At 33.1% G+C, this 11,866-nt stretch overlaps 1 long non-coding RNA gene across 1 annotated transcript; it reads left to right on the top strand.

Annotated features, from left to right (window-relative positions):
• Positions 1-2,821: 2,821 nt before the first annotated feature.
• Positions 2,822-11,365, top strand: LOC143252715 (uncharacterized). The gene is made up of 2 exons (XR_013029116.1): positions 2,822-3,062; positions 11,126-11,365. It is a non-coding gene; the product is annotated as an uncharacterized LOC143252715 (long non-coding RNA).
• Positions 11,366-11,866: the final 501 nt, after the last annotated feature.

Consider the following 11,866-nt stretch of genomic DNA (forward strand, 5'->3'; position numbering starts at 1 on the left):
CCAAGTTCATCCAAGCCAATTCATTTCAATGTCACTGTATCTTTGTACTTAACAGCAAAAAACGAAACCTCTTTGCCAAACATGTCAGTGAATTTTTTAAAGATATCGATTCAAAACTACGTACAGACTATAAAACTATCAGCTCTGACTTCAAATATATTTTTTTTCAGATGTTGAAAATGCTTCCAGATGTGTTACATAAAACACTGTTTATTTTAATTTCTTTACTGACGAACTGAATGAAAAGCGTATAGGTAATGTATACTGACAAGCAACAATTCAAAGAAAATGTATCGTTGGGCGTACAGAAATCAGTATATTACCTTTTGTTGTTTTCTATGGTATAATGGAGTTCAAACTATAAGGTAAAGATATTGTAGGAATATATTGTGTTCAGCGTAACCATTTGTCATCCAAAATCATACATTTAGCCAATGTACCAGGTAACAGTTACTCCTTGAAATTTAGTTAAATACTGCGTACAAGTTCGATCGATAACAAGCTATATATATGTATAACTAGATGGATTTATAATTAGATACTCCCCATGTTTGTTTTAGAGCAGAGCCACATTGAGCCATCATTTATGTTCACCGCTGAGAATCGAACCCCGGATTTTTGTATTGTAATTCCGTAAACTTACCGCTTTTCCATCGGGTAACCCAAATAAAGAAACTGACAGATATACAGACATATAGTTACACGGATAAATGCGTAGTTAATTATCGCAAAAATATGAGGTTCGTCTAAAAATGGTTTACAAATCTATTAAAGATGTTTTTCATATAAGTATATAGTCATACATGTTAGTTATACATAACGGACTACTGATAAACACGTTCCAACTTAAAATTATATTTCGTCAATAAATAAACAAGAAGAACATTAAAAATGTACTTGAATTCCTTCATGTGTATATCTGATGATTTTAATGACGTTAAAAAGATGTGTGTTTTTTCATTAGTCGATAATCCGAACCCCAAACGTGTATACATTTATTTAAGGGTAAAGAATCGTCGCAAGGTTGTTATATTATTGGCTCAGCACCAAGCAAATAAACGCACAGATTTAATTTTATTAGAAACATCAGGAGTTATTGATGTGCAGATGGAATGATGCAAAAGACAGTAAATATAATTCACGTGAAGACAAGAAAGGCTACTGATGTATGGAAGTTATTAGTGTACAGGTATAGTTATACAAAAGACAATAAATGAAGCCTCTGTGTGACAAATGAAGATAACTAAGGCACCGTGACACTTGACGGTTACAGATATTATTGTTGTGTAGGTACAATGACACACAAAACATTAAGTAAAACCTCTGTGTATTACTTGACGGTAACATTTATTATTAATGTGTAGGTACAGTGACACACAAGACATCAAATGAAACTTCTCTGTATTACCTTAAAATAACGCCAATTGTCATTGTGTATTTGTAGTGATAACTTTAAACATTTTCACGTATTCAGCAATTCTTAACTGCTTGTCAGAATTTTAGCGCATTTTACGAAAGCGTAAGCTTATATTCAAAATGGAAATGTGATATAATATCTTATTCACGAACTTTTCTAGAGCATATGAAACATGAACCTGTATTTAGAAGTTAATGACATGTTCATTAAGTGCATATGACATAGTTTATATTTTCACATTTTGCAATAGGATGTCGTTTTAATCTAGATTAGTAAAGTATTTGCTGTCTACATCTATCAAGGATTTACAAAAAAAAAAAAATATTTACATAAAGCTTAAAGCTCAGAAGTTTGACCTAGAACCTAGAGAAAACATGAAGTCTTTCTGTGTACCTTTATATTTAAAAGACATCAAACTCGATTATTATTATTATGTTTAGTCTAAATACCAGTGTGCTTTTAGTCCTATTTTTATTACTAACATTAATTATCATTTTTAAATTATTTATTCCAAGAACATTTTGCTTGTGCAAAGGTTGCACTGAGTTATATATACTAATTGTTTCACTAATAGGAGCGTTTAATGCAATAACCTATATTTCGTTTAAGCCGCTTCCAAACAGTTTTGAGAGGTAAGAAAACAACATATGAATCAGCAAGATGTAACTTAATGAGTCTTGTATTTTCACGTTATATTCTATTAGGTTTGTTTTTAGATTCACGGATCTGGTCAGACTTAAAAAGCACTCTACAGGTTTGTGTACTCCATTCTGAAATCCTCATCAGTGATGACGAGAAACCCACTTGTTGAGAAATTTATATGCAAAAACGGCTCGTTTGGGCTTCGGCCATCTTGAGGCTTCGGTCATCGAAGAAGGTCGAAACGTTGTTCGCTCTTCTATGTAAAGTGTTTTCTCAGCCCAAACGAGCCGTTTTTGCATATAAAATTCTGAAATCCTATTTCAAATATTACTTAGAGAAACATGAATTTTAAGAAAATACAAAAATTTTACACTTCAAAAACTGTTTCTCACATCTCCTATTTTCCTATAAAGGAGGGGGGTAAAGAGGTTACAGTAATAACATTTCTCTTTTTTATATGTTCTAGCACTATTTTTGCATTTTCGTATAATAATACATCGTAGTTTCGTGTTTACAAATTTGTGTTCTAGCTTTAAGACCTTGCTGTACATATTATTTTTACGCTTATAGACAGACATCGAGAAAAAACGTTCTTTCATACAAAGTACATATAAAGACAAGAACATGAAATCTTCAACAAATAAATGATAGGTTACAGAAGAGAGGGCGTTTTCGTCAAAGCGGCCTCATGAACGTCATCTATGTAATCATCGTTAACTAATGACGTCATTCGGGTCACGAAAATAATGTTCGGGCGTCGTCGTCGACCTCATTAAAATTTCCCTCAAGATACTTTCTTATTTATTTACTTAATTAGGTGTATGCTTCTATTATACTTCAAATAACGTGAAGATAATTCACGAATACTGGAGCAGGTTGATAAGACAGATGTTGGAGTTAAACCCAGTTTTAAGTTTTTAAAATCTTTCATATTTTATGTTTCTAAAATATAATTAAGAGCATCAATGGGTGTTTCACGTCAAGATCACAAGAGACTAGTTTTGTAAGTATTCAAATATATTACAATATTCTTTATTATTCTTTCAATCGATGAAAAGCTTTTTGTCATTGTAATTTAAATAATAGGAATAGTTCGAAAAAGTGTGAATTTCTTACTATGAAGTCCATTATTCCAGACTACCCACATTAATTATTTAATTTACATATGGGACTCAGTTTTGAAACAAACAACAACAAACTACTTTATACGTGGTTAATTATATAGTAGTATAATTAGTAGTATAGTAGTATAGTAGTAGTAAATTAGTAAAGTAGTAAATTATATAAAGAAGTCATAACTTGCATTTCCTTTTGCGCTTGAACGTTTTTTAACTACAAAAGATAACACTTAAAAGTTGTTATTGAAATGGACAACCAGCATATTGAACTGGTGCGTTCGCTTATGTATAAGAATGTGATAACAAATGACGTCAGTTCTTGTTTTCCAACAAACGACGTCAGTTCTTGTTTTCAAGATTGCGTTGCATGAGCTTAATTCAAACCGATCCCCTACTGACTGTAATTCCAATTTGGTGTTGAAGTATGGGAAGCTTTCAGTCAAATGCTCTAGTCTGTTGTACACAAGAAATCAGAAGTGTTACTAACATATTTGTACTCAAGACATATTCGCGAGTTGCTGACGCCAATGTGACTCGGACACTGACAAACAGGCATGCAAGATATTGTTCATGCAAAGAATAAACATACTTTTGTCCATCATATAGTTTGCATATCATATCTGGTAATCACCCGCACCTATCACGAACTGTCACTAAATAATCAATGTAGGGTCAAATGAGTAGTTCGTTAACTCTGGTATCAAATAGATAATACCGTGTTGAAGGTCACTTTATGAATGGTCGTAGCGTGTGTTCTTTGAACCCCGTCCTTGCGGCAAGATTTAAAGAGTAATAAAGATTGTAGTATTTAATTGTTATTATGATAATCAAAACTCACCAAATTGTTTTCAGCAATGTATAATAAAAAAATCAAAAGGCTTTAGTAGTGATGTGAATTCAAAAGCCTTGTAAATCCTGCTTTTATATTACATTTAAAATATATGTATAAACCTTAGCTGTAGAATCTTCAAGGAGTGAAATTGAGAAAGTCGTATTTGATAAACTATAAGAATTTCATCATCAGTGGAGTACATTCGCAAACGTCGCAAACAATGTTTATAACTACAAGTTAAATAGTTTCGTCACAAACAATGTTTATAACTACAAGTTAAATAGTTTCGTCACAAACAATGTTTATAACTGCAAATTGAATAGCTTCGTCACAAACAATGTTTATAACTACAAGTTAAATAGCTTCGTCACAAACAATGTTTTACTGCAAGTTAAATAGCTTCATCACAAACAATGTTTTTGGCTGTTTTTATTTTAAATAATTCTTGCTGTATCATTCATTAGTTTACTGTATACATAACTTGTTAAAATAAACTGTATAATGTTTGAATTTCTAAAATCAGCAGTGCTGGAAAGAGTTTCGTTAACAAGTAATTACTGTTTTAAGTTTTACGCTTCACAAGATCAACAATAAAATCCCGATTTTTCCAAATATAATTATTTTTTATTAATTTAAACTAAATCACATTCATTTTATTTATAACAATGAAGTATATTTTTCTTCAACCTCTAAATACAATGTTTTCTATCAATTTCTCGGCATTACTAAGTATAAACTAGACCTGATTAGATGATATGCAGCTAGTAACTATAGAAACCAGATATGATCAGATGACGCGCAGGTAGTAGCTATATAACTATTCCTGATCAAATGGTACATAGCTACTAAGTACAGAAACTAGATCTGAGTAGATGATACGTAACTAATAACTATAGAAATCAAACCTAAACAGATGACACACAGGTAGTAATTACAGAAACTACGTCAGATAAGATGATATACCACGAGTAACCAGAAACTGTACCTAATTAGATAATAAACAGGTGGTAACAAAAAAATACACATGGTCAAATTTATCTAAAACTATCTTAGTAAGAAGAAACTACGCCTCAGTAAATGATACATTAACATCAAGTAAAATTTATGTTTTATCAAACAATACCTACATGTACAGAAAACGTCTGAATAGCTAATATATTTTACGTGTATAATTTAACTAATTTATAGAAAACAGAAGTTTGTCATTATCTAATTATCAATAAGTTAAGATCGATGAAAACTACTACATATATCAAATTGAAAATTAATTTAGTGAATAATTTAGTTAACTTAATATATAGATACAGGTATGATTAGAAGAGCTCAGTGTCATAACGTAAAAACGTATAGTGATTAGAATGGATTGATCTATCACTTTGATTTATTACATGTTACGATGCTACAAGAATAAATCATATCATGAAACAGGATATTAAACTAATAGAAATATATCATTCAGCGAAGATGTGTACTCTCCGCCCTAATAAGATTAGTTAGTTAGTTTTAAAACAATGTATTCTCTGAACGAACAACATATTTACGTTTCAGGCTGATGTTGTAGCCAATACTGTTTTCTTACCATAAAAAGAAGCCACATATAACTAAAGGAAGAACCGTTAAATAAAGAGTTGACTAATACAAACAAGCTAGAGAAGGAAGCAACACACGGCTACTTTTCGTTATAAACTAACAAGAGGAAAAACACACGACAGCTTCTCATTATGAACTACCTCACAAGAGGAAAAAACACACGATTGCTTCTCATTATAAACTAACTAATAAGAGGAAGGAACACACGACAGCTTCTCATTACAATCTAACTAACAAGGGGAAATAGTTTCTTTTCTTTTTGAATTTCGCACAAAGCTACTCGAGGTCTATCTGTGCTAGCCGTCCCTAATTTAGCAGTGTAAGACTAGAGGGAAGGCAGCTAGTCATCACCACCCACCGCCAACTCTTGAGCTACTCTGTTACCAACGAATAATGGGATTGACTGTCACATAATAACGCCCCCTAGGCTGAAAGGGCAAGGGGAAAGAAAACACGATAGCTTATCATTATAAACTAATTCGCAAGAGGAAGCAACACACGGCAGCTTCTCATTATAAATTAACTAACAAGAGGAAGGAACACACGGCAGCTCCTCATTATAAATTAACTAACAAGAGGAAGGAACACACGGCAGCTCCTCATTATAAACTAACTACCAAGAGGAAGAAACACACGCCAGCTTCTCATTATAAACTAATTAACAACAAGAAGGAAAACACGGCAGCTTCTTATTATAAACTAACAAGAAAATAGAACACACGGCAGTTTCTCATTATAAACTAACTAACAAGAGGAAGGAACACACGTCACCTTCTCATTATAAATTAACTAACAAGAGGAAGGAACACACAGCAGTTTCTTATTATAAACTAACTAATAAGAGGAAGCAACAAACGGCAGCTTCTCATTATAAACTGACTAATAAGAGGAAGGAACACACGACAGCTTCTCATTATAAACTAACTAATAAGAGGAAGGAACACACGGCAGCTGCTTATTATAATTTTACTACACTACAGAATTTCATATTAATTATTACTTATCTAGAAATGTGGTGTTCATCCCAGCCAGGCTAAAAGGATGGAGTGACGTGCCATGACTCTCTGTGTACAAGATCGAACTTTTGGCTAAGTCTGAGGCACTGCCACAGCTGTTCTAAATAAATAGAATGCCATTAGACTTACGTTACTGAAAAGTCATAAACAGTCTTAGATCATATCGTTCACGGCAACTTCGTTTATATTTTAAATTGAAAGAACAAACATTCAGTATAGTATAAAATTATTCATTTTTCTTCTTAAAAACACAAAAAAACATTGAAGACCTGCATAAAACAAATTACACTAATGAATATCAATTTGAAGTAAAGCTTGACAACTTTAACATATATATTAAAGCTGTTTGTTTGTTTTGTTTTTGAATTTCGCTCAAAGCTACCCGAGGGATATCTGCGCTAGCCGTCCCTAATTTAGCAGTGTGAGACTAGGGGGAAAGCAGCTAGTTATCACCACCCACCGCCAACTCTTGGACTACTCTTGTACCAACGACTAGTGGGATTGATCATCACATTATAACACTTCCACGTCTGAAAGGGCGAGCATGTTTGGTGCGACAGGGATTTGAACCTGCGACCCTCAGATTACGAGTCGAACGCCTTAACACACTTGGCCATGCCGGGCCCTACTGATAGAACGGCAGCCCTTCAACGTTCGGAAGATTTTGAAGATACGAGAGCCTATATGATTATGCAACATTTTAATCGGACGTAAAGAAAACAGAAGAAATGAACGTAGTTTGAAGATGGATATATAAAAGACAATGCGATTAACGAAAGTAAAAAAGAAGATTTGTTTGTTATTGTTTTTGAATTTCGCACAAAGCTACACGAGGGCTACCTGCACTAGCCGTCCTTAATTTAGCAGTGTAAGACAAGCGAGAAGGCAACTAGTAATCACCACCCAATTCTTGAGCTACTTTTTCGCTAGCGAATAGTGGGATTGATAGTAACGTTAAAACAACCCACCTTGAAAGACCAAGCATGTTTGGTGTAACGGGAATTCAAACTTACGACCTTCAGATTGCGAGTCGAACGCCTTAACCATTTGGCCATGCCGGGCCGACAAAAACAAGATAAGCCTGAAGATGTAAGAACTGGGGAATAAACGGAGAGAGATAGGCGAAGAAAGATACGGTGCCAGTAACAACCACAACTTGTTCTATACCTAATTTTCTTATGTATTATTTGTAATGTATAAATTTGGTGCAATTAAGTTTATATTAAAATACAACATTAGTAAAATTTAGTCCCCTGTTGAGACAGTGGTAAGTCTCGTGACTTACAAACTTAAAATTAAGAATTCAATTCACATCGATAGACATACCGGATAGCCCGATGAGGCTTTGCTGTACGAATTAACACGCAAACGCACTTAGTAATGTTAAAGAGAAAGTGATGTCTAACTAACACGATATACAACAAAGTGGTGGTGAAAAAAAATAACAAAATGGTGTCTGAAGCGTTCTACAACAAAGTGGTGGTGACACAATCTTAACAAAATGGTGCCTGAAGCGTTCTACAACAATGTGGTGGTGACACAATCTTAACAAAATGGTTCCTGAAGTGTTCTACAACAAAGTGGTGATGAAACAGTCTTAACAAAATGGTTCCTGAAGCGTTCTACAACAAAGTGGTGGTGACACAATCTTGGGCCCCGGCATGGCCAAGCGTGTTAAGGCGTGCGACACGTAATCTGAGTGTCGCGGGTTCGCATCCCCGTCGCGCCAAACATGTTCGCCCTCCCAGTCGTGGGGGCGTTATAATGTGACGGTCAATCCCACTATTCGTTGGTAAAAGAGTAGCCCAAGAGTTGGCGGTGGGTGGTGATGACTAGCTGCCTTCCCTCTAGTCTTACACTGCTAAATTAGGGACGGCTAGCACAGATAGTCCTCGAGTAGCTTTGTGCAAAATTTCAAAAAACAACAAACAAGACACAATCTTAACAAAATATTGCCTGAAGCGGTCTACAGCAAAGTGGTGGTGAAACAATCTTAACAAAATGGTGCCTGAAGCGGTCTACAGCAAAGTGGTGGTGAAACAGTCTTAATAAAATGGTGTCTAAAGCGGTCTACAACAAAGCGATGTCAGAAGTCGACCAACAACATACAACTTTTTGGAAATTATCGAAACTCAATCATGTAATCTTTTCACTGTTTCATTCAGTTTTAGTGCTTCTATCTGTATTTAGCTTTATGGTTAAATTTATATGAATAAAATATTGATTTTTATTACGATTACTGAAAAGTGAGTACATGTCTAATCCAGTCTCTATATGGACCTAAGTGCTTATACGCCGGAACAGAAACATCATTGTCTCTATTTACAGAGAATCTTACGTGAGAAAACAAAATAGTTTATTTTTACAAGTCTAACATACTGGCCAAGTTTTGCAGTTAATATTGAAAGTTTCGGGTCATCATACGAATTTTGATTAATAGTTTGCTATTATAAAAAAAAATTATTAACATGCGTTCTACAACGTTTCAATTTCTGTGCTTGAAATAACTCCTAAATCATGATCAGAAGACATTTTTTTATAAATATAGCTGCTATTACAAGAACTGAATGACGACTCAAAGATATTTTTTACATAGAATGTTCAGTGATTTCCGACGAAGTGTTAAAGTACTTTATTAGCCTGTCAAAATTGAGTCGTTCATTTTCACAAATCAAATCTGAACACAGACGTCATTACTATATGAGAAATCACATAATCCGAAAATTCAACAAGTTAACAATGTGCGAACAGTATGTTAATGAAAAGGATGAATTCATGTTCGGCCGTGAGAACCGTATCAACATGCTTCCAAAAACTTAGAATTAAAACTAATGTGATTTTAAAGATATTTTAAATCCAACTTGTTACGAACTTGATTCAAAATAACAGTTCATTATTAATTCTAATTGAAAGATAGATAGATATGTAGATGGATGGGTAGTTGGAAAAATATATAGAAAGATATATTACGAGATACATATATATAGATTGATGCGTTGATTCAGAGGAAACTATGTTTATTGATACGTATGTAGATGGATGGGTAAGTGAACAAATACATAGAAAGGTACAAGTATTGATGGATAGGTATGTATACGGATGGATGATTATAGATTTGTTCTTCTGCTTCATGTGTTTCAATGCAAATTTATTTTCAAACAGCAACCAGAAAATAACACGCCAAACATTAGGTGTAGAAATGTATATATATGCATGTGAACACATGTTAAATGTAAATAGTATTGTTTAACTTACGCGACACTGTGAACCGTACTGTAATTAATAACAGTTAATAATATACATAATGTGTTACCCTGTCTAAATTAATGAAAACTTAAATTTGGAAATAGGTTAAGTTTCATGAAATGAATCACAAAACTATGTTTAGACTATACACTAGTTTTATGAACTGAATCACAAAACTATCTCCAGAATATACACTAGATTCATGAACTGCATCACAAAACTATCTCCAGAATATACACTAGATTCATGAACTGCATCACAAAACTATGTCTTGACCATACACTAGTTTCTTAAACTGAATCACAGAGCTATCTCTATGCTATACACTAGTTTCATGAACTAAATCACAAAACTGTTTCTAGACTATACACTAGTTTCATAAACTGAATCACAAAACCATCTATATGCTATATACTAGTTTCATGAACTGTATCACAAAACCATCTCCAGGCTATACACTAGTTTCATGAACTGAATCACAAAACCACTTCTAGACCGTACACGAGTTTCGTGAACTGAATCACAAAAATCACTTCTAGAGTATATACTGAGAATATAAAACATTTTGAAACAACTGATTTTGTTTTTTGCTTTGTTTAGCTACACCCACTTATAGAGAATGATTTATTTAGGTCGAAGAGTCGAAGAGTTTTGACACACGCTGATTTACTTGGGCAGAAAGTTAATGAATTGTAAGACAAAGTAAGGTTAACAACTCTTTAATTATGACATACTCGATTATGTCAAATCTTTATTTAGAATTCAGTAAATCTATTCGTTATTTCTATTTGGCACATACAGCTACATACAGATCATAGTACGTGTGTTATCAAAATTTAAATATCAACTTGTACAGAAGTATATACTATGATATATAATCTTATTGGTCAACCTTCATGTGATGTGAGAAAGAACAAATTTCTGGGAAGATATAATTTTAAATTTTCGTGACTACTTCTGATTTAATGAATAATTTTATTTTGTATTTCACTTTCTAAGTATTGTAGGTATTATTTTGTTTAGTTTTATTTTTAAAATTGATCATTTAAGATCAAACTAACAAGTTATTTAGCATATTTAAATCTTCATTATTATTGTTATTATATTAAAAAAATCAGCAAGATATTACATTATATATATATCTATATATATAATTTGACTAATATTTTTATTCATCCCATATGACGGCCTTAAACATTAAAGATTATATTATACTCTAATGTATAGCATATAATGATGACTTCGGACTTTTACTTATTTTCAGTTCCCCGCTGGGACAGCGATAAGCCTACGGATTTGAAATGCTAAAATGAGGAGTTCGATTCCCCTCGATGGATACAGCAGACAGCCCGATATGGCTTTGCTATTTCTAAATTAAGAACGTCACTCTCATCACTTCTAAATTATGGACGGCTATATATGAACCCAAGGAATCTATAACTTGGCCGTTTAGTTTGTGCATCTCGTTCAGACTGAAAATATTAAATATTACTCACAATACTGACATATGTGTTGATGGCATTTGAAAACTTCACGCCAAATGTGACAATGTACATTTTCTATTACCTAAAAAAGTTAGATAGTCACCGAATAACATTTATTGGTAATTTCATTTGTTTCATTCTTTACCATACTCTGTTATGCTGTACAATATCTAATGTTTTTATATCGAGAAAGAAAGCAGGTGACATAGTAGTTGTTTTGGTTACAACTCTCTATTATGGTTTCAGTCAGTTTTACTATATAGTCTTTTGTTTGCCGAAATTTTTGAAACCGTTTTGCACTTCACGTAATCTTGATGTTATCTCTAAAAATGTTGAAATTCTATTATTAATTCTTTTTTCTAAAATTTTGCTTATAGAGCTTCTTTGTCTGATTGGTCTGTTGCTTTCTGGCTTATTCACTGGCTCTACAATGCGGAGAATAAAGATGTCGCTACTGTTTAAGTTTCCCGCGCTTTTCTAATTCACATAATTTATCTTCTGGTTTATACTGGGGTTAGAAT

The sequence above is a fragment of the Tachypleus tridentatus genome, chromosome 6 (genome assembly GCF_004210375.1).
Source record: "Tachypleus tridentatus isolate NWPU-2018 chromosome 6, ASM421037v1, whole genome shotgun sequence".
NCBI lineage: Eukaryota > Metazoa > Arthropoda > Merostomata > Xiphosura > Limulidae > Tachypleus > Tachypleus tridentatus.